At 41.3% G+C, this 22433-nt stretch overlaps 1 protein-coding gene across 2 annotated transcripts in view; it reads right to left on the bottom strand.

Annotated features, from left to right (window-relative positions):
- KANSL1 (KAT8 regulatory NSL complex subunit 1) overlaps positions 1 to 4089 on the bottom strand; it is a 180240-nt gene extending 176151 nt beyond the window's left edge. The window contains exons 1-2 of one of the 2 annotated variants that reach the window (XM_028087410.2): positions 4028 to 4089; positions 2325 to 2462 (exon numbers count right to left, since the gene is read on the bottom strand). The gene's annotated coding sequence lies outside the window, so the exon portion shown is untranslated. Of the gene's footprint in view, positions 1 to 2324; positions 2463 to 3226; positions 3322 to 4027 lie in introns of those variants that run through there. The other variant, XM_028087411.2, reaches the window with a different exon arrangement.
- Positions 4090 to 22433: the final 18344 nt, after the last annotated feature.

Below are 22433 nucleotides of genomic sequence, written 5' to 3'. Positions count from 1 at the left end.
CCATGCTCCAACCCTGACAACTGGACTTAGGAACATCATAGTGCTTAGTCATGGCTAGCAATGAAAAAACTGTAGATCCCTAATATATGGAAAGGGGTAAGTAATCTCCATGGGAATTTGTAATTAACAACACTGCCTTAAATTGAGGAGTGTTTGTTTGGAGTTCTTTTGCCTTTGTTACTTATCTTTCCTTTGGTACTCTGGTTTGTGAAAAGGGTGCGCAATGGCACTATTTTCTATACTCATGGAAACAAGCAATACTCAGGTCTAACATGATAGAACTAGAGTTCAGTCTGAAATAAGAGAATCAGAAATGAAGAGTAAGAGCTATAAAAAATGAACATTTTGGTTCCAAAGTATACATTTTAATTAATCTACTTTTTTTTTTTACTTAAAAATAAGCAGCTGTAATCTGAAAATACATCTCAGAAATATTTTAAGGATATTCACAATGAAAAAGAATAAAGTTCTCTCTTCCTTTTAATTTTCTATCCTTTAAATTCAGTGCTATACTCTTCCTCCCAAAAGATCTCCAACACAACAAATTTCAAGGTTTTTTTTTTTTAAGGTAATAAAAGGAATAGGAAAATGTCAGCAAATAAAAAATTTGTTTAGACTCAGAAGAGGTTTCCCACTGATCAAAGGATTGATGGGGAACATAAAATTAAGGCAGCCACATAACTAAATTCTTAAGTAGGGTAACTCACATAGTACGGAACACTTGACTTCCATTCTGTTTTCCTGCCAAGCCAGAGGTCTTTCGTACAACTTTGGGGCTTACTGTGGAACTATATTGTAACATCCCAGGTTCAGAGATCTAGAGTTAAATCTTAAACATCATATATATGTTAAATAGCAGGACTCTATGTACCTAATACATTAGTTAAAACTAAGGTGACTAAAAAATAAAATCCGATATACTGATCTCAATTTCCTTAAGTTTCTAGAGAACTAGTACCCATTCATATCCCCTTGCCTACTTCCTAAAGATAATAGGGGCCACCAGATCCTGGCACTAAACACTTGGTACCAAAGAGAAATACTCTTGTACAAGGTCCTTCAATTCTTATGGGTTCAGGACTTCTGCCTAGATTCCCCATGCAACCCCTCCAACTCTACAAGCAGAATGGCTCGAAACTGTGTCACTTTGGCTTCCTTTATACTAATATAAGCACTCCTTATCCAAAAATAGCAGCTGGAACATAAATGAAGATGAGAATTCAGTCTACATTTACCTAAAGATTTTCCCACAGTCCCATATTTAAGTTACCCAGACTGCATTATTCGCTGATTTATTCACTGCATTAACTTAGAATTCCACAGGACAGACTACCACACAACAGTCTTAACTACACTAGTATCTAGCTCCGAAGGAAGGCAACCGGCACCCTCCCGGTAAAGCTTTACCCTCTGTTTAGTCCTAAAGTCCTTTGGCCACCTCTACAAGAGATTGGAAGGAAGCAAGAGACTGGAGAACCATCATTATCAATGAGGGCTTTTTCATCTAAAGATCATCTGTCCACACTGCCCAAGAAGTTTATCCTGTGAGATGAAACTTGGCACAAAATGCTACCTGTTGAAAAAAACAGGTAAATTCGAGTGCAAAGGACTAGGGGGCAGCAGGAAGACTCTCCAACAGAGTTGTACACAGAAACCAACAGGTCTTAGAATGTTCTAATCTACTATACGAAGTCTCTTTTCTTTTTTTTTTTTAAAGATTTTATTCATTTGTGTATTTGAGAGATAGAGAGAGCATATGAGAGGGGGGAGCACATGAGAGGGGGGAGGGTCCGAGGGAGAAGCAGACTCCCTGCCGAGCAGGGAGCCCGATGCGGGACTTGATCCCGGGACTCCAGGATCATGACCTGAGCCTCAAGTAAACAAATGGTTAATGACACATCTTTTGTAACATATGAATCAGCTACAGATTTCCAAGAGTGGGACACACCCTAGTACCTATGACTCTTAAGTACCTGCTTGAAAGTGGACCTGGATGTCTGATTGCCAATCCATCCTACTGAGACTGGAGCAGAACTTTACAACTATGTGGGTTGTCATCATTTAAAGTTAAAAAGTAAACACATCATTATAATGGAAGTTAATTCAAGAACTTCATTAATACTTTAACACCAATAATCAAGAACAGTAGCAATACAAAGTAAGGAGTAACCAATCAGTCCTAGAAGCAAACACAATAGTACTTTTGGAGGGGAAAGGAGTGTCAGGTAAAAGGATTGAAGAACTGCAAATTCAAGGATTCGAATATTCTTAATTCTAAAGAAAAATAAAATGAGAACTTGAATTTTAAAAATAACACATCCTACCTTGAGAGGCATCCAAATAGCATTCATAGTGTCAGAAGAGTTCAGACAATACTCAGAAATGAGCAAGAAGGGAATCTTAGTAATCCCTCAGTCACCAAGTATGAGCAGGTAGGAAAATTTTTTGTTTGAAGAAGGTATCTGAAAGAGAGGACTGTCAATTAGACTAAAAACTAATCAAGAGTAACCAAATACTTTAAGCTATCAGGACAGAAATTCAAAGTACTATTTGCATCACCATCCTAAAAAGAGGTAGAGATCACAGTCCCCTTAGAAAAGGGCAAATGTGTCTATGTATATCTCCATGTATATGTAGAACTATATTTTACATAAAATGTGGATTAAATGTCTAACACATGTTTTAGATAATATAAAATTGCTTATCAAATAATCAGAAAACCAAAATCCCTGATTAAAAAATGACTATTCATTTTTTGATGTTAATTGACCATCTAAAAAGACCCTTGCCACAGTTAATTTTATTTGATAAGTTAAAACCTCTCTGACCATTCTGATAGTCCTAAATTTTATTAAATTTGAGTTTCAGAGCCCATTCTACGTGAAAAAGAAAATCTATTCTTGTCTGATATGCTACAAGCAAATAAAAGACGCTTCTTTCCTAGAGATCTTTAAAAGCAGACCAAACAACTTAATTTTGAGTTTGGGAGGGAGGTAAGTTTGCGTGGAGGAAGGAGGATCGATTAAATGACCTCTTGTAGGATCCTTGTTCAAGTCTTAGGCCTGAATGAAAATTCCAGCTTAACCAGTTACTGCTTCGCTTAAAATGGAGGCTTGCCCGAGTAGGGACAAAAATAACAGCACACACCCCCCCCGCCCCGTAAAATAAATTTGAAAAATCAAAGACTACAATACCCTCGTTTTTAAGAAAAATTAAAAATAAAAACCTCTGGAGTTGATTTGTTCTTGCTATGCGCTTGTCACTTCTGCTTCGAAGACTTGGCATCACTTTCCTTACCAATCATCGGATTTTTGGGGGGGTTGGGGGGCGCAAAGGGGGGGAGGAGTTTGACTGTTGACCTAAGTCTCAGGAGGTTTAATAGCCCCTCCATGATCCCCACCGCAAAAGCCAAGGAGAGAAGAGAAAGGGGAGAGCCCGAGTTCCCACCCCTCCCCCCGCCTTGGACCCTAGTCCCAAACGTACCCCCCCCTTCCCGCAGTGGGGCGACTCCTTCTGCCCCATCCCCATTGTTAGGACGGGGGCGAGTGGGGGAGTGGGCTCAGGGCAGGGGCGCCTGCGGCCGTTGCCCCGGCTTGCCTCAGGAGGGGCGGCCCGCGGGATGCAGCTTCCCTTCCTCCCCGCGTCGGTCCGTCCCACCTCGGCACGGCCTGGCGCCCCGGGCTCTGCTCGGCGCCCCCGGCCCCGGGCCAGGCCCCGGCCCGCCCCCGGGCAGCCAGGCCCCCTGGCCCCCCGGCCCGCAGCCCGCAGCCCAGGCCTAAGGGTGGGCGTGGGGCGGGGGTCCCGGTGCCCCACACACGCGTCCCCGCTCCCCCAGCCCAGCCGCTTCCAGGGGCCTCGGCGGCGCCCGCTCCCCGGGCCCTTCGGCCCGCCGCCTCCAGGCCGGGCCGCCCCCTCGGGCTTCCACGCTCGGGGCCGCCTCCCCTTCCCCATCATCACCCCTACCGACTCGTGCCCCCACCCCCCCGGGCACCAGTGCCAACGGCGGCTCCCCCGGCCCCGGACCTACCTGCACGGCTCAACCAAGCCTAGAAGTGGGGGCGGGGAATCTTCCGCCCTCCTCTGTCTCCCATTGGCCCTTCCGGGGCACATCGTGAGCGCCATTGGTTGGTCGAGGATGTCCGTCAGAGCGCTGGGGCGGGACAGAGGGGGGAGAGAGAGGGATGCTGGTGTCTCGGCGTCTCAGTCTCTGTGTATCTCGCTGTCTCTGTCTCTGTCTCGGCTCTTGGAAACGACAGACATATGGACAAGAGGACGGGAAGGGGGGCCGAGGCGGGAGGAATAGAAATAGGAACCCCGGCAGAGCTTCCCACCAGTCTGCCACTCAACCCCCCCTACCTAAGTGCCCTGTAGATCCTCTTCTCCATCACCCCCAACCCCGGCCCCTCACCCCTGTAGGTTCCTCATCCAGGAAGCGACGTGATGAAAACTCGATGCCGGAAGGCCATAGGGGGAGATTTTTTTATATGTACATAAAATATACACATACCAATACTTATATATAAAGTCAAACACATATGTGGTCATGAGGGCCTGGAGAGGAAAGGGCACTCATCCTACAGACAGGGAAGGACTTGAGATAAAGCCAAAAATAAGAAGGAATCAAAAATCACTCTTAAGAGCTAGTAACAGTGGTTTCCTCCTGGGAGGGGAACTGAGTGCCTAGGAGACCAGATGGGAGGAAGACTTGTGTTCCCCAGCACATCCTTTTGTATCTTTTGATTTTTGTACCATTCACAAAGATTCCAGTTTTTTTTTTTAATTAATTGATTTATACTTTTAAATAATTCCAAAGCCACAAAACCAGGGGGACAGACAGGAAGATCATCCAGGCAAAGTGGGACAACATGCAGATGTGGGGAGGAATCTTAGTTTTTAATATGTTCCTTCCAGATATCAGGGATAAAAGCAAGTGGAGGTGTCCCAGAGGCAGCTGGGGTTATGGAATGAGGGAGAGAGTGGGCAATCAGGACTAGGGGAGATTTCCAGTTCTCCACCTAATATGGTGGTCTATGACATGCTAAAGGATAAACTCCCCATAGAAGTGTAAAAACACACCCACAGTGACAGTCAATGAAAAGAAACAGAAAGACGATGAGTGACATAAGAAAAACCATACATATTGAAGAGGCTTGAAAATTAAGAAAATAGACTAATAAAACCATGAGAGCCTCACGGGCCTTGAGGTTCACTTCAGGAACCCTCTTTAAGCTCCTTCAAGAAGAAAGAAAGCCAAAAAAATGCAGTAAGGCAGAATTCTTAACGTTTTCAAATCATGGACCCTTTTGGCATTCTGGTGAAGCACATGGACCTCTTCTCAGAATATTTTAAATGCATAAGAAACATACCTACAAATTCAAAGGAAACCAATTATATTTTTTTAAATTTTTTATTGTTATGTTAATCACCATACATTACATCATTAGTTCTTGATGTAGTGTTCCACGATTCATTGTTTGTGCATAACACCCAGTGCTCCACGCAGAACGTGCCCTCTTTAATACCCATCACCAGGCTAACCCATCCCCCCACCCTCCTCCCCTCTAGAACCCTCAGTTTGTTTTTCAGAGTCCATCGTCTCTCATGGTTGGTCTCCCCCTCCGACTTACTCCCCTTCGTTCTTCCCCTCCTGCTATCTTCTTCTTTTTCTTTTTTCTTAACATATGTTGCATTATTTGTTTCAGAAGTACAGATCTGTGATTCAACAGTCTTGCACAATTCACAGCGCTCACCATAGCACATGCCCTCCCCAATGTCTATCACCCAGCCACCCCATCCCTTCCACCCCCTGCCACTCCAGCACAAAGGAAACCAATTATATTAAAACACAATTTTTAAAATATTTTTAGAAGTGTGATATAGAGGGTACCTGAGTGGCTCAGTCGGTTAAGCGTCTGCCTTCGGCTCAGGTCATGATCCCAGGGTCCTGGGATCGAGCCCGGCATCCAGCTCCCTGCTCTTTGGGGAGCCTGCTTCTCCCTCTCCCTCTGCCTGCCACTCCCTCTGCTTATGCTCTCTCTCTCTCTCTCTGTCAAATAAATAAATAAAATCTTTAAAAAAAAGTGTGATATAGTAATATATATGCTTCATATTAATGTATTAAATAATAAGATCTAATGGCAGGCCTAATCACCGTAATTTTGAGGCAGTAGGTGAGGATAAATAATATTTCAAGATACTTGCAACGACTGTCATGTATCAGGAAAATATCTGTGATTTCTATTAGTGACAAGATCACAGTTACTGCTAATACTGCTTGATTTATTTTCTCCACTCGGAATTGAAGGTAATGCTAATTTTCATTAGACCTTAATACAAATAAAGGCATATTACTTTTCTTGATCTAAGTTTATGAATTTCCTAACCTGTGGATCACAGGTTAAAAAACGATACCTGCACTTGGGTGGTTCAGTCGGTTAAGTGTCTGCCTTCAGCTCAGATCATGAGCTCAGGATCATGGGATCCAGCCACATCAGGCTCCACATCAGTGCGGGGTCTGCTTGAGATCCTTCCCCACCCGCCCACCCTGCTCATGCATGTGTGCTCTCTCTCCCTCTAAAATTAATAAATAAATAAAATCTTTTAAAAAAAAGATCTGTATCAGCTAAGAAAAAAAATTTTCTCTGAATTGATTAATTTTGCTTAAATCAGCCCGAGAAAACATCTTTAATTCAGCTCCTTATTTCATATATCTGCAAAATGGGGGAAAAAATAGTACCTATCTCCTACGGTTTTAAATTAGTCAATACATATAATGGATATAAAATAGTACCTGACATAGGCTAAACACTCAATTTTTAACTATTATTATTATTATTTTATTTGGCATCTTGTAATCCAGGTCATTCCATGAAAGTTGGTTGTATGATTATTTGTATTAATGACAGGTATAATAGCAAATGAAAAGCAAAAAGGGGTTAACTGAGAACACTTGTTTTTCATTTAATGCTTCAAAATTAGAATACTCCACTTCTGCCAGTTACATTTTCCTTCCTCTAGTGGAGAAAAACATCAGTGCCTCTTTAAAGGATTGTAAATTCAGAAAAATATTTTGGCTACTCATATTACAAAAGGGCTAATTTCCATAATTCTGTATCTAAAGACTTTCTACCAATCAATAAAGACCAGCAATCCTCGTACAGTGCTAGTGAGAATGTAAACTAGTCTTTGGAAGACTGATATAACCTAAGAAAATTTAAGATATGCATACTCTGTTCCAGCAGTCCCACTACTAGATATATATTATAAGGAAATGCCGAATTTTAAGGGTTGGAATTACTGTACAACACTATTCATAGCAGCATTATTCCTCAACGTCCCAGACTAGAAACCTCCCAAATGTCTACCAAGCATAAAACGGTTAAAACATGGTATATATATCATGTATATATAGATATATATATATAATGAAGATTTACAAACTATGGTTATATTCAACAACACGAATAAATTCTTACAAAGGTAATATTAAACACACACAAAAAGCAAGATACAAAATATGTATATATATAGTCTGATTCCATTTATATAAAGTTCAAAAGCAGGCAAAACTAAACCGTACTGTTGGGGGATGCATATGCAGGTGGTAAAATTCTAAGGTAAAGGAAGTGAACACAAGTAAAGTCATGAGAGTCAGTAGGGGGCAGACAGAGTTTTGTTTAATTGGGAGTGGGGGTTCTCAGGGGCTGGTAATGTTCTACTTTTTGATCAGGTAATGGGTACACAAGTGTTTGCTCTATAACTATTTGTTCAAATGCACCAAAAAAAAGTTTTATATGTTCTTCTGTTTGCATGTTATATTTCACAATAAAAATATTTTTTAGAACAGCATCTTCTTAGAAAAATCAACAAAGGATATGACAAATTTCATAAAGAGGAAAATGGTAAAGGCTCTTAAAGATGTTCAACTTCTTTAAAAGACATGCATTTAAGGCTCCACTATTTTCATCTTACAAGTCATGAAGATAAACAACATTTGCTAATACTTTGTGTTGGCAGTGGAGGAAGAAATAGCTATTTTCATGTATCACTGGAGAAAATATAAGTTGTTCCAATATCTATGGAGGGCAATTAGGCAAAAGCCATCAAAATTATAAATGCAAATACCCTTTAATTCAGCAATCCTATCTCTAGACACGTATTCATTTATTCCCCAAATAGTTATTGAGTACCTACTATGTAACAGGCACTGTTTTACACTCTAGAACTTAATTTACTGATATATTCTCTGAAAAGTCTGGAAACATGGGGCTGTTTATTTCATTCTTATCATGAGGTGGCTTATGAGGAAGAAGGCTTGAATCTCAGCCAGAGAATATACTGAGGATTAGATCAGAGCACCTTAAATAAAGTGAAAAAAGTATAATAAATTGTTTCCCTACTTTCAAATTTTTAGATAATCTGTATAAACACAGTTATCGATTTATTTTTAATTGTTTATCATAACAAAAGATGAAGAAAATAAAAGTTAAGTGCCCGTCATTATAGGACTGGTTAAATAAATTATGATTTGAACCCTGCTCTGTCACCAGGGCAGGCAGGCTTCATTGGTATGCCACCTGTGCAAGCACACAGGGTCCCACACTCAGAATGACCCCCCAACACACACACACACACACACACACACACACACACACACACACACACACACTCTATGGCCGCCATTTTGAAACTCTTAACAATTTTACTTTTGAACTTGTATTTTGTATGTGAAGTATGATGGGGCATGAAGCAAATGCATGAGCAGAGGACATGGGCACAATGAGGTGTCATCATTCCTTGCCACCCCATTCACAAATAGCATTGGTGATGCCCCATGAACACAGAATTCTGGAGGGCCCGTGAGGCATAGGAAGGAGCTCGGCAAAACTCAAAGTGAGTGCAAGATAAGCCTGTTACATAGATGACTGAATAAGCCCTGAGAGGCCATGCTTTCCATTCAAACTGGAACTTGCTTCAAACCCAGAAGGAAGATGTATTCTAAGAAACATGGAAAACCAAGGACCCGTATCTTATCTATTCTTACTGGTATTACTTCTCTGTATGAGCGCATCTCTCATGCTAAAAATGACACAGAAGGAAAAGGCGGACAAGTCAATCCCGAGTTCCTTACCCTTTCAGTCCTTCCTTCCTCATCAGTAAGTGGAAAGCGGGGTGTTGGTAGAATGTGTGTGTATCAAAAAGAGAAATCAAAACGTTTGAGTTACTTTATCCAGAGTCCCCACTGTCCTGGTAAGAACAAAATACATGTGCAAGTACAAGCTACAAAATACAAATTATATCATTTTGATGGTTCAACATAGGAGTTAAATGTCTTTAAAAATGGCATCACACAATATAAAGACAAATGGTAAAATTCATACTAATGATTTAAATTTTTAATTGTTCTTTACTTAGATGATGTCACAAATGAAAAACACAGTCAAGACAGAGACCATGAAAGAAAAGAAAAGGCTTTATACATTTTAGTATCTTTAATGGTATCTCTTTCCTGCATTTTGAATAAAGGGGTCCACATTTTCATTTTGCATTGAGTTCCTCAAATTAGGTCCTGTCCATTGTTTACTGATTTTGTGACTTTGGGGGCGCCAGGGTGGCTCAGTCGGTTAAGTGGCTACCTTGGGCTCAGGTCACAATCCCGGGGTCCTGGGATCAAGTCCCACATCCAGCTCTTCGCTCAGCGGGGAGCCTGCTTCTCCCTCTCCCTCTGCTGCTCCCCCTGCTTGTGCTCTCTCACTCTCTCTCTCTCTCTCTCTCTGTCAAATAAATAAATAAAATCTTTAAAAACAATTTTTTTTACATTGGGCAAGTTATTTAACTTTTTAAAGATTTTGTTTATTTATTTGACAAAGAGAGAGCACAAGCAGGCGGAGCTACAGAGAGAGGGAGAAGCAGGCTCCCCGCTGAGCAGGGAGCCCGATGTGGGGCTCGATCCCAGGACCCCAGGATCATGACCTGAGCTGAAGGCAGCCCCTAACCAACTGAGCCACCCAGGCGCCCCGGGTGAGTTATTTAAATGCTGGGTGCCTGTATTTGCCTCTCTGCAAAACAGGATTTAATAATCATACCTATCTTATAGTATTGTTGAGAGGATTAAATACACTAATTAAAGACGATTAGAGTAGTATTTAGCTACTACCTAAGTATTAAATGTTATGATTATTGCTGTGCTTCTATTAGCAAATATACAATGGAATAGTATCCAGCCATTAAAAAAAAAGGAAGTCCTACCTTCACGTCCTGCTAGAGAGTTATCTCTGAAATATATTAAGTGAGAAAACAAAAAAAGTACCAAACAATGTTTATGACATGACTCCATTCATGGAAGAAAGGAGAGGAAAACATGTCCCTACGTATATACTTGTATACTCTTAAAACATGTTCCTGGAAGGATATACGAATAACACTGTTTGCCTCCAAGGAGAAGAAAACAAGCCACTGGAAGATGAGGTAAGGGAAGGATTTTTCTCTCTTTAAGCTTTTGAACCATGTCTAAGTGTCATTTATTAAAAAAAAAATAAATCAGGTAAAACATTCTAAATGTCTTCTATATTTTAGTTTGCACAATGCACTGCCAGACACAGAAGCACAACTAAATAAATAATTGTTGGTCAAAATATTTCTTAAAAATTATAGAGGGATACCCACAGGTATCTAATGTGACATCCCAAAGTCAGAACAGGAGCTTAAATTCTAAACCACACTCTCTAAAGTAAACTTGGACTTTCCATCCTTTTTTTTTTTTTTTTTAGTTTCCATACATAAAAAGTTATACAGTACTTTACAGAGCAACTAAGAGAAAATCTCTGTGACTAGGCAGAGCAGGCGAGGTTAAGGAGCTTGTGCTAGTCCCCGATCGTTTGGTTGGCACTGGACTGAGGTGCCTAACCCCGCTAGGTTCTGTGCTGGAGAAGCTGCAGTGAGCGGGGAAAGCCAAGTGTCATCCCTACTAAGTAATTATGCTAATCTGTATTGAGAATCAGGGTAACAGAGGTTCCAGTGACCATGGGTGCAGATCTTATTTTTGACTCCTTTATTAATCCTCCAATTGCCTCTAGAGCTTACAACATAATAATAACGGCTCATGTTTTCTAGTCAAAGATGACACACCTGAACCATTATAAAAAAGACCCGTTCCTTAAGTTTGATGGATCCATTCACCTGCATCTGTGGGCATCACTGTGATCAATCAGTCTGTGAACGTCAGGAGTGGGGGGTGTGGTTCGGGGCCATGTAATATACTAATAGTAAGTTCCAGAGCAGTGGTTTTACTGTGTAGGATCTGAGGCATTTTTTTTTTTTTTAAGTAATCTCTATACCCAACGTGGGGCTTAGACCTACAATCCTGAGATCAAGAGTCACAGGCTCCACCAGACTGAGCCAGCCAGGTGCCCCTGAGGCAAATATTTAATGACTGTGTGCCTCAGTTTTCTCAATACTAATACCTACCTCCTAGGGTTGTTGTGAAGATTAACACAGGTCAAGTCTTGCACATAGTAGGTGCTCAGTGCAGGCTGGCTGATGCTGGTGTTGTTCAGGTCTTAGGACTCCGGCCGTCTGAATTAAAATATAAGAGAGAAGATCCTGAGTTGTACACACGGGTCCCCATGTCCATTCATTTGTATTGATTTTCCTTTACAATATCACCTCTTTGTCATTTCCTTTTATTCTTCCTGTCATCAACTTAGTTAAGAGATCATTTGGCAATGATATTCAGTAGGGCTGGAGTAAAATGCAAGTAGTTATAGTATACATTGACTCTATTTATTCCCAAGTAATAGCACAGGTCACTGGGTTCTCCCCCAGGAATCCTAGTAGCTGACTGCTGCCTGCTTTTAGCAATTAGGTTTCTGTCCATCTCAACCTCAGTAGTCCTTACGAATATCGTTATTGAGCACCTACTCTGTGCCAGGCACTGCCAAGACCCTGACATGCAATGAGAAGACAGTGCCCCTGCCTTCAAAGCATACACAGAGATGGGCAAGACAGGAACAGGCACAGCCACTAGACTGGGATAAGGGCTGAGATAAAGGGAACTGCAGGGGTGAGGTGGGAGAGAGAAAGCACAGGGGCACTAGCATGTGCAAAGCCCAGAAGATAAAAGACAGCAACCGCTGTCCAGAAATTGATAGCTCAGTATGGCGGAAGCATGGCGTTCAAAAAAGGAAACCGGAAGACATTAAGTAGGATTAGTGGTTCTCGAACTTGAATGTGCATAAAAGCAGCCTCCTGGGCTTCATCCCTAGAGATTCTGATTTAGTAGGTTGTAGCAAGGGTACCAGCAAGTGCTGTTGGTCTGAGGGCCGTCCTCTGAGAAGCACTGATGGGAAGAAGGGTAGGGTCAACTTGCAGAGAGCTTGAGTATTATGCACAGAGAGACGTATGTGCTTCTCCCTTAGCAGGGGGTGGGGGGGTGCGGAGCTCCTCTGAGGAGTTTAAGCCTCCAAGAGACATGGTCACAGTTACCTTTTAGGAAAATGACTCTGCATGCCACATGAAAAACTCAAGAGAAAGCAAGACTGGAGTCAGGGAGAGCCGTCAGGGGCCGCTGCAGAAAACCCAGTGGAGGAATCACAAGGATCTGAAATAAGACATTGTCAGTTACCCATTGACCTGGGTGGCAGCAGCTAATACTTTTGCCCTTAAATGTTTTTGATGAATGTCCCTTGGGTAGCTGCCTCCACTTTGGGAGAGTTCGAGTTAGGAGAAAGAAACGTGAGCCCTTCGAGTCAGTCCTTCAGGGAGTCACCAGATGGGTGAAAACCGGCAGCCACTGTTCTTTGATAGAAAAGAGAAGGTCCATTTTGCTCCCTTTGGCACTAGGAACCTGCACCAGGAACGCGAGCCGCACCTTCTAGGCAGGTGCCACTGAGCCGGGCAGCAAAAGACGGGGCCAAAGTTAAAACACCATGAAGTGCTCTTACCAAGATCCAGATGTCTTTCTTTTTCTTTCTTTCTTTTCTTTCTTTCTTTCTTTCTTTCTTTCTTTCTTTCTTTCTTTCTTTCTTTCTTTCTTTCTTTCTTTCTCTCTCTCTCTCTTTCTTTCTTTCTTTCTCTTTTTCTTTCTTTCTTTCTTTTTCTTTCTTTCTCTTTCTTTCTTTCTCTCTCTCTCTTTCTTTCTTTCTTTTCTTCCTTCCTTTCTTCCTTCTTTCCTTCCTTTCTTCCTTTCTTTCATTTGTTTGTTTATTTAGAGAAAGAGAGAGCTGGGGGAGGGGCAGAGGAAGAGGGAGAAAGAACCTCTAAGCAGACTCCCCGCTGAGCATGGAGCCAGCCTCCCAGGGGCTCCATCACACCACCCTGAGATCCTGACCCGAACAGGAATCAAGAGTCCGAAGCTCAACCGACTGAGCCACCCAGGCGCCCCCAAATGTTTTTTTTCTTGATTGAGTCATTGGCGCAGTTGCTGTAAACTTCTGATTGGTCTTCAGTTCCGATAAAGTGGATTCCGACCATTTTTGCTAGTTTATTCCCTGCTTTGGTGGAGGGCTGGACTTTTGGGGTTTGCTACTCTGCCATTTGTACTAGTGTCCTCGATAATGTTTCGTAGTTTCCAGTGCACAAGTCTAGCACCATTTTGGCTAGATTTATCCCTGCCATTCACTGTTGTTGTTGTTGTTGTTTATTGCTATTGTAAGTGAAATTGTTTTCTTTATTACATTTTCAGATTTTTTCATTGTTCATTGCTAGTGTGTAGAAATACAATTGATTTTTGTATATTGATCCAATATCCTACAACCTTGCTAAACTCATTTGTTAGTTCCAACAGTTTCAGGATTTTTTTTTTTTTTTGAGAGAGAGAGAGGGCAGAAGTGGGGGGAGGGGCAGAGGGAGAGGGAGAAGCAGACTCCCTGCTGAGCACAGAGCCCAACTCCAGGTTCAATCCCAAGACCCTGAGATCATGACCTGAGTTGAAATCAAGAGTCATAAGCATAATTATGTAAAACTTGTTTTTGAATATATATTTGAGAAAAGTTTCTAAAAGGTGGAAAATATGTTTTTACTTGGAAATTGAGTAAACAAGATGTTTGTGTTTGTCAGAAAGTCTGCGGAATTAATCTTAAGGATCTATGCAAAAACTCCTGGTTGCTGAAGCTCCACACCTGCCCTAGTGAAAGTTTAGTAGAAATGCCTGACCTCCTCGGAATCTCCGCATTGAGCCAAGCAGAGTCTCCCATTATCTCTCAGGGAAAGTGTCAAATTGAGTTTCTGCAGACTGTAACATCCAGATAAGATTGTTAGGTGGCTTCAACCTTCTTGTGCCAATTAGAGGAAGAAAATTCTGCTCACAGAGGCTTCCATATTGGCTGGGAGTCTGCAGCAGCTGAGGTAGAGAAGGACTGGCTCTTCAGATAAGATTACACGTCTTTTTCACCCATGTGCCTCTTAACTTGCTCCCTGCTTAACTCGTTGAAGGAATATGGAAATATTGCATTAAACAAGCAGGAGGTCTTCAGTAACTTCTCTCATATTGCCTACCTTTGACATTCTGAATCTAAGGGTCTTGGGTTTAACCTTGAGTTAATGTTCCTAAAATATCCAGCTTCGGAACTGTCCAGAGTCTGCTTAGGTCTTCATTGAGACTTCACCGTAGCTCAGCCTCTCCCTCTGTTCAATCCTGCTTCCTTTGTTTCTCTTCCATCGATGTTGATCCCAAGAACATTCCCTAATAAAAAAGCTTCGCCAAGATAATGGTATAAATGAAGGATGTGCAAGGTATTGGATTCAGGAAACAAGAGAACCATCATAAAGGAAGAGCAAAGAGAATCTCTAGGAGGATGGTAAAGGGAGATCTCATGGGGAAGGCTATTGATGAAAAGAATGCAACCAGTCCAGACAGAAGCTCTGAAACCTACAGAAGATACTTCAAGATGAAATTCAAGGAATAACTAATATAGTCAGCCATCTTGAGAGGAGATTTGGACAAATGGTAGAGTTTGGAGTTGAATTAATGATAAGTATTTAAAGCTTAAAATGAGAAGTGAGGCAAAGAATTCTAGGGAAAACAAAACTGCACAGGGAAGGAAATCGTGGGTTGCCATGTGGCTCAGTTGTGAACAGGGTTTACAAAGTTCTGAAATTCTAAACTTTGGGTACTATTCTAGCCACAATTATAACTATATAGAAGGGAGAATGGGAAGCTTATGTGCTCAGGGGGAAGCAAAAGAGGAAACATAAATCTTCATTTTCCTCTGTAAGCACGCAATAGATAACTCCTAACACTGAAAAATCAGATGTTGTAATTGGAAAATCGAGATAAATATTAAGAGAAACTGGCAAAATAGATGAAAGTGATTTCCATTTAAGGAACAGACTGGTCTATTTTGCAATTTTGAATTTTTTTCACTATTTAAACTATACAAACGTATATCTTTGATAAGAATAAAACAGTAGGGGTGCATGGGTGGCTCAGTTGGTTGAGCATCTGCTTGGGCTTGGGTCATGATCTCAGAGGTCCTGGGATCAGCCCGCATCAGGATTCCCTGATCAGCAGGGAATCTGCCTCTCCTTCTCCCACTTCCCCAGCTCATACTCTCTCTTTTGCTCACTTTCTCTCAAATAAATAAATGAAATCTTTAAAAAAAAGTTGCAAAAATACAAATAGTCCGGGGTGCCTGGCTGGCTTAGTCGGTAGAGCATGTGACTCTTGATCTCAGGGTGGTGAGTTCAAGCCCCGTTGAGCATGGAGCCTACTTAAGAAAAAAAAAATACATATATATTACAAAAAACGTTCTCTACCCAGATTCACCTATTGTTAAAATGTACCTTATTTACTCTCCTTTTCTCTCTCTCCCTCCACACACACCCTCACACATATACATATATGCATATATACTTATGTGTGAATGTGTCTATAGATTTATTTATATTTGTCTATATACATAATTACATATGTGTGTGTGTGTATATTCCTTTTTCTGAGACTTTCAGGGGTAAATTATACATATCATGGCCCTTCAACAGACACATGAAAAAATGTTCAACATCACTCGGCATCAGGGAAATACAAATCAAAACCACAATGAAATACCACCTCACACTGGTCAGAATGGCTAAAATTAGCAAGTCAGGAAACAACAGATGTCAAGGATGCGGAGAAAGGGGCACCCTCCTACGCTGTTGGTGGGAAGGCAAGCTGGTGCAGCCACTCTGGAAAACAGTATGGAGGTTCCTCAAACAGTTGAAAATAGAGCTACCCTAAGACCCAGCATTGCCCTACTGGGTATTTACCCCATAGATACAAATGTAGTGATCCAAAGGGGCACCTGCACCTCAATGTTTATAGCAGCAATGTCCACAATAGCCAAATTATGGAAAGAGCCCAGATGTCCATCTACAGATGAATGGATAAAGAAGATGTGGTATATGTATACAATGGAATATTATGTAGCCATCAAAAAAGTGAAATCTTGCCATTTGCAACAATGTGGATGGAACTAGAGGGTATTATGCTAAGAGAAGTAAGTCAATCAGAGAAAGACAGTTATCATATGATCTCACTGATGTGTGGAATTTGAGAAACAAAACAGAGGATCATAGGGGAAGAGAGGGAAAAATGAAACAAGACAAAACCAGAGAGGGAGACAAACCACAAGAGACTTTTAATCATAGGAAACAAACTGAGGGTTGCTGGAGGGGAAGGGGCATCAGGGAGAAGGGGTAACTGGGTGATGGACATTGGGGAGGGCACGTGATGTAATGAACACTGGGAATTATATAAGACTGATGAATCACTGACCTGTACCCCTGAAACAAAAATACATTGTACGTTAATTGAATTTAAATTTAAAAAAAAAGAGTAAAAAAAATCATGGCCCTTTAACACCTAAATACTTCAGTGTACATTTCCTAAAGAGAGGGATATTCTCTTACATAACAACAGTTCATAAATTTATAATACCTTATTATACTGTACATATTCTTTTTTTTTAAACTTTTATTTATTTAAGTAATCTCTACACCCAGTGTGGGGCTCAAACTCACGACCCTGAGATCAAGAGTTGCACACTCTTCGACTGAGCCAGCCAGGCACCCCTACCATACATATTTAAATTTGACCTCATGATGTCCTTTAGAAGATTTTTTTTCTTCCAGGACAGGATCCAGTCTAGGGTCAGGTATTGCATTTAGTTGTCTTGGTTTTTTTTTTTTTTTATTTAATTTTATTTTTTAATTTTTTTAAAGATTTTATTTATTTATTTGACAGAGAGAGAGAGCGAGAGCAGGAACATAAGTAGGGGGAGTGGGAGAGGGAGAAGCAGGCTTCCCACCGAGCAGAGAGCCCGATGTGGGGCTCGATCCCAGGACCCCGGGATCATGACCTGAGCCGAAGGCAGACGCTTCACTGACTGAGCCACCCAGGCACCCGAAAGGGAACCCTCTTGCACTGTCGGTGGGAATGCAAATTAGTGTAGCCACTCTGGAAAACTGTATGGAGGCTCTTCCAAAAAATGTTTTGTTTTTTAAAGTAATATGTTCTTTATTTTGTATTTGTCCAATGTTTCCTTTGTTTAAATTAAGGTTATGCATTCTTTTTTTTTTTAAGATTTTATTTATTTGACAGAGAGAGACACAGCGAGAGCAGGAACACAAGCAGGGGGAGTGGGAGAGAGAGAAGCAGGCTTCCCACCGAACAGGGAGCCCGATGCGGGGCTCGATCCCAGGACCCTGGGATCATGACCTGAGCCGAAGGCAGACGCTTAATGACTGAGCCACCCAGGTGCCCCAAGGTTATGCATTCTTGACTGGAATACTGTATAGATGTTGTGTCTCTTTCAGAATATTATACCTGGAGGCACACATTATCTAGCTGTCCTTCATTGGATGTAATTTTGACTATCCAGTTGAGGAGCTATCTAATTTCTCCACTGCTGATTCTTCTTTCTCCTTTGCAATTAATAAACTGTGTGGAGGAAACAATTTAAAACCATGCAAATATAGTGCTTGTCATCAAAATTCCCCTCCAGATTTATCATCCATTGATGATTCTTGCATCATTCAATCATTAATATCATTGTTACAGGATGAGTCTAGCACTCCCTCTACATTTACCAGTCAGCCTTTGGCTGTGAGGATGACATTGCCACCAGTGGATCTGGAAGGCAGAGCATCGAGCTGCAAGGATTATCCTCAAACCTAACGTCTAGGGAAATATGCCCCATTAGGGTTTGGACTTGCTTGGTACCATTCATTCTTCTTTTTTCCTATTTCCCCCTCTTGGAGTGAGTAAGTCTAGCTTGTGCCTGTCTCATCATTGCATTTGGGAAGCACACAACTTGTATGGTTTCACGGGTTCACAGCTGGAGAGGAGTTCGCTACAGGTTAAATTGTACCCTCCATAACTGATTTAGATGATATTTAGAGGAGACTTTGAATTTTAGACTTTTGAGTTGATATGGGAACAAGATAAGACTTCAGGCTGTTAGGATTTCATGGATTTTGCATGTCAGCAGGGCATGAATTTTGGGGGCCAGAGGAAGAATGGAACGGATTGAATGAATATGTCCTTCCCAAACACGTATGTTGAAATCTTAATCCCCAATGTAATGGTTTTAGGAGAGGGGCCCTGGGAGGCAATTAGACCAGGAGGGTGGAACCCTCATGAATGGGATTAGTGCCATTATAAAAGAGGTCCCAGTGAGCTCCTTCATCTTTTAGCCATGTGAGGATATAGCTAGATGACCACTATCTATGAACCAGAAAGCAGACCCTCATCAGACACCGAATCTTCTGGCACCTTGATCTTGAACTTTACTTCCTCCAGAACTGTGAGAATGTCCTTTGAGCCATGTGGTCTATGGTGTTTCTATTACAGTAATCTGAACACCCTCTTTTTCTTCTCTCCACTTTCCTTCCTCCCTTCCCCCCTCCCTCCCTCCCTCCCTCCCTCCCTCCCTCCCTTCCTTCCTTCCTTCCTTCCTTCCTTCCTTCCTTCCTTCCTTCCTTCCTTCCCTTTTTTAGATTTATGTATTTATTTGGGTGCTTAGGTGGCTCAATTGGTGAAGTGTCAGACTCTTGGTTTTGGCTCAGGTCATGATCTCAGGGTCATGGGATTGAGCCCTGCATTGGGCTCTGTGCTCAGCAGGGAGTCTGCTTGAGATTCTCTCGCTCCCCTGCTCATGCGCTCTTTCTTTCTCTCAAATAATCTTTTAAAAAAGAGTAAAAAAAAGATTTATTTATTTGAGAAATATCGTGCATGTGGGCACACAAGAGCAGTGGGGGGGCAGAGGGAGAGGAAGAGAGAATCTTAAGCAGAATCCACACTGAGCATAAAGCCCAAGGTAGGGCTTATTATCACAACCCTGAGATCATGACCTGAGTGGAACCCAAGAATCAGTTGCTTAACTGACTGAGCCACCCGGGTACCCCATCTTTTCTTCCTTCCTTCCTTCCTTCCTTCCTTCCTTCCTTCCTTCCTTCCTTCCTTCCTTCCTTCCTTCCTTCCTTCCTTCCTTCTTAATTATTAATATGGGTTCATGAATTCTTATTTTTCTCCAAATGGCTTATAATTCATTATTATACTTACCTGGAGATCAAATGTCTCCGGTTTGGCCAGTGGGAGACCCTTCAGGTTGGCTCCCGCATCCTTGTGATACAACTCCATCTTTTTTATTTTTTATTTTTTGGTTTGGTTTGGTTTTATTTTTTAGCTCTTTCTTCCTTTCTGGCATAGGAAAATGTGTACTTTCCCTGTCCTAACCCTAGAATCAGCCATTTCTATGAGCCCTGGTTTTTTTAGTGGAGAAAGGTATGAGACCAATATTGGGTCACTAAGTGTGCTTGTTGCTACTGGGATGTCTTTGGTTTTTAGCCCTTTCAGAGGAGAGAGTTGAAAATATATGGGTGTAAATACACAAATACACACACATACCTACAAATATACATTTAAGACATAAATACGTGTATACATGTATATATGCAGATACACATACATATACATATTTTAGAAATCATGAGTTCAAAACAATAATTTCAATTCCAATTAATCCCCACAGGGTTGTTTCTTGTTCTTTCTTTTCATAGTTATACGTATCTTCTACTTTGAGAATTCTGATCCCTAGTGACATCAATGTGTTTATTCATTTGTTCGAACCTGTAAGATATTTAAAATAGTCTCCAGGGGCACCTGGGTGGCTCAGTCAGTGAAGCGTCTGCCTTCGGCTCAGGTCATGATCCCAGGGTCCTGGGATCGAGCCCCCCATCGGGCTCCCTGCTCGGCGGGGGGCCTGCTTCTCCCTCTGCCTGCCGCTCCCCCTGCTTGTGCTCTCTCTCTTTCTGACAAATGAGTAAAATCTTAAAAAAAAAAAAAAATAAAACAAAGTCTCCCAATCACTTTACCCATACTACTAAAGCATGGTTACTAAAGAGTTCAGGATTTGTTTGTACTTTTACCCCCATCCCTGCATACACATCCTTCCCTGTCCAAGGGGGAGAGTATACAGTCAAATACTGTGTTCGAAAGTCACTTTTTTTTTTTAAAGATTATTTATTTATTTGACACAGAGAGAGACGCAGCGACAGAGGGAACACAAGCAGGGGGAGTGGGAGAGGGAGAAGCGGGCTTCCTGAGCAGTAGGGAGCCCAATGCAGGGCTTGATCCCAAGACCGTGGGATCAGTACCTGAGCTGAAGGCAACCACTTAATGACTGAGCCCCCCAGGCGCCTGTCGTAAGTCACTTTAATCCTTCTTAGTCTCCTCTCCACTCCCCGTCCCAGGATGGTCATGGTACTCATTTGCAATATAGTTAGGTTCATTTGTTTGTTTTATTTCAATTTTAGTTTCCCCTTCCATTCTTATTTTTTGAATGTATGACAAATTAATATGCTCTCAAGAGTAAAAATGTTACAAAAAAGTATCCTTAGAGAGGTGTCACCCTCCTTGAATCCATTCCACTACATTCCCCCTCACCCCATATTGGTAACCAACTTCACTATTTTCTGGTTTGTCCTTCCAAGTGTTTCCTTTTGTGAAGATAAGCAGATAGATGTATATTTTTATTTCCCTTTTTCTCTTACATAAAAAGTAACACGATCTTTTGCACTTTACTTTTCACTTAATAACATCTGAAAATCATTCTATAACAGTTCATAGAGATCTTCCTCATTTTTTTGGAAGAATCTTTTTAATGCAATTAAACTAGATCTTTGTATTCATGTCTCTCTGATGATTTAATAAGTTTTTGGTTGTAAGGCAGTTAAAAGGAGACTCCAACAGCCCCATTACATAGTTGCCTATGAACATTTCAAAAGCAGAATGCGGAGGCCTGTGTACTGCCTGCCCAATACCATGGGCAGAGAGCATTGCTATAGGTGACCTCATTTTCCTGAACACTGACCAGTTTCTTGGTAAAGTTTCAAACAAAACAAAGCAGTCTTCTCTCCATTTAGGTGGTAGTTTCTTTCCTGGAAAATTTGGTGAGTATGAAAAGTCTGCAAGCTCTTGCTGCTACTTAGGGAGTGAAGAGAGCCAGAAAGGCAGCTTCCTCCATCATTTTTACAGTTGCGTGGTTTTCCATTGTGTGTGCCCTGCAGTTTATCCAACCGATCTTCTGTACTTGGGCATTTAGATAGCTCCCAATATTTTGCAATGACAACTAACCCTGTGATAAATAAAATCATACATATGTATTTTCATTCTTTTGAGGTTCATCTTCAGGGTAAATTCCTAGAAGTGGGATCACTGGGTTGGAAAGTAGAAATATATGAAGTTTTGTTTTATACTCTGCCAATTTCCTCTTCAGGAGGGTTGTATCATTTTGCATTCCCATCACCAACGTAGGAGAGTACATTGCATTCCCATCACCAATGTAGGTTTTCCCACAGCTTTGTCAACTGAGTTTATATTCAAGTTCTGAATTTTTGCCCATCTATTGGGTGAGAAATTGTATCTCAATGTAGTTTTTAAATTTTTTTTGAGTAAAGTTGACACACACAAGATTTCATTAGTTTCAGGTGTACAACATAGTGATTTGACATCTCAGTGTAGGCATTTTTTTTTTTTAAAGTAAACTCTATGCCCGACGTGGTGCTTGAACTCATGACCCTGAGATCGAGTCCATGCTCTACCAGCTAAGGCAGCCAGGCGTCTCTCAATGCAGTTTTAATTTGTATTTCTCTTAGAGTGAAAGTGAACAACTTTACATGGTTGAGAGCCATCTTTAAATCTTTTTTGGGACTATTTATGTCCTCTCAAACTTTTTTATACGTTAGGAGTATTAGTCTTTTATTTGTGAGATATGGGCAAATATTTCTTCCCAGTTTGTCACTTTTTTTTTGGTCATGCAAAAGGTTTTTAGTTTATTCAAATTCACCACTTTTTGTTTCTGTTTTTTTTTTTTTTTTTTTTTTTCCTGATATAGGGTAGCTCTTCACTTTCTCAGATGCTTTTAAAAGGATATGTCTTTTCTTCGGCTTTGTGG

This window comes from Eumetopias jubatus, unplaced genomic scaffold (assembly GCF_037043125.1).
Source record: "Eumetopias jubatus isolate StellerSeaLion01/CBP00866 unplaced genomic scaffold, mEumJub1_p1.0 scaffold_10, whole genome shotgun sequence".
Classification (NCBI taxonomy): Eukaryota; Metazoa; Chordata; class Mammalia; order Carnivora; family Otariidae; genus Eumetopias; species Eumetopias jubatus.
The sequence above is the reverse complement of the archived record's forward strand: the minus strand, read 5'-3'. Positions and strand labels throughout refer to the sequence as shown.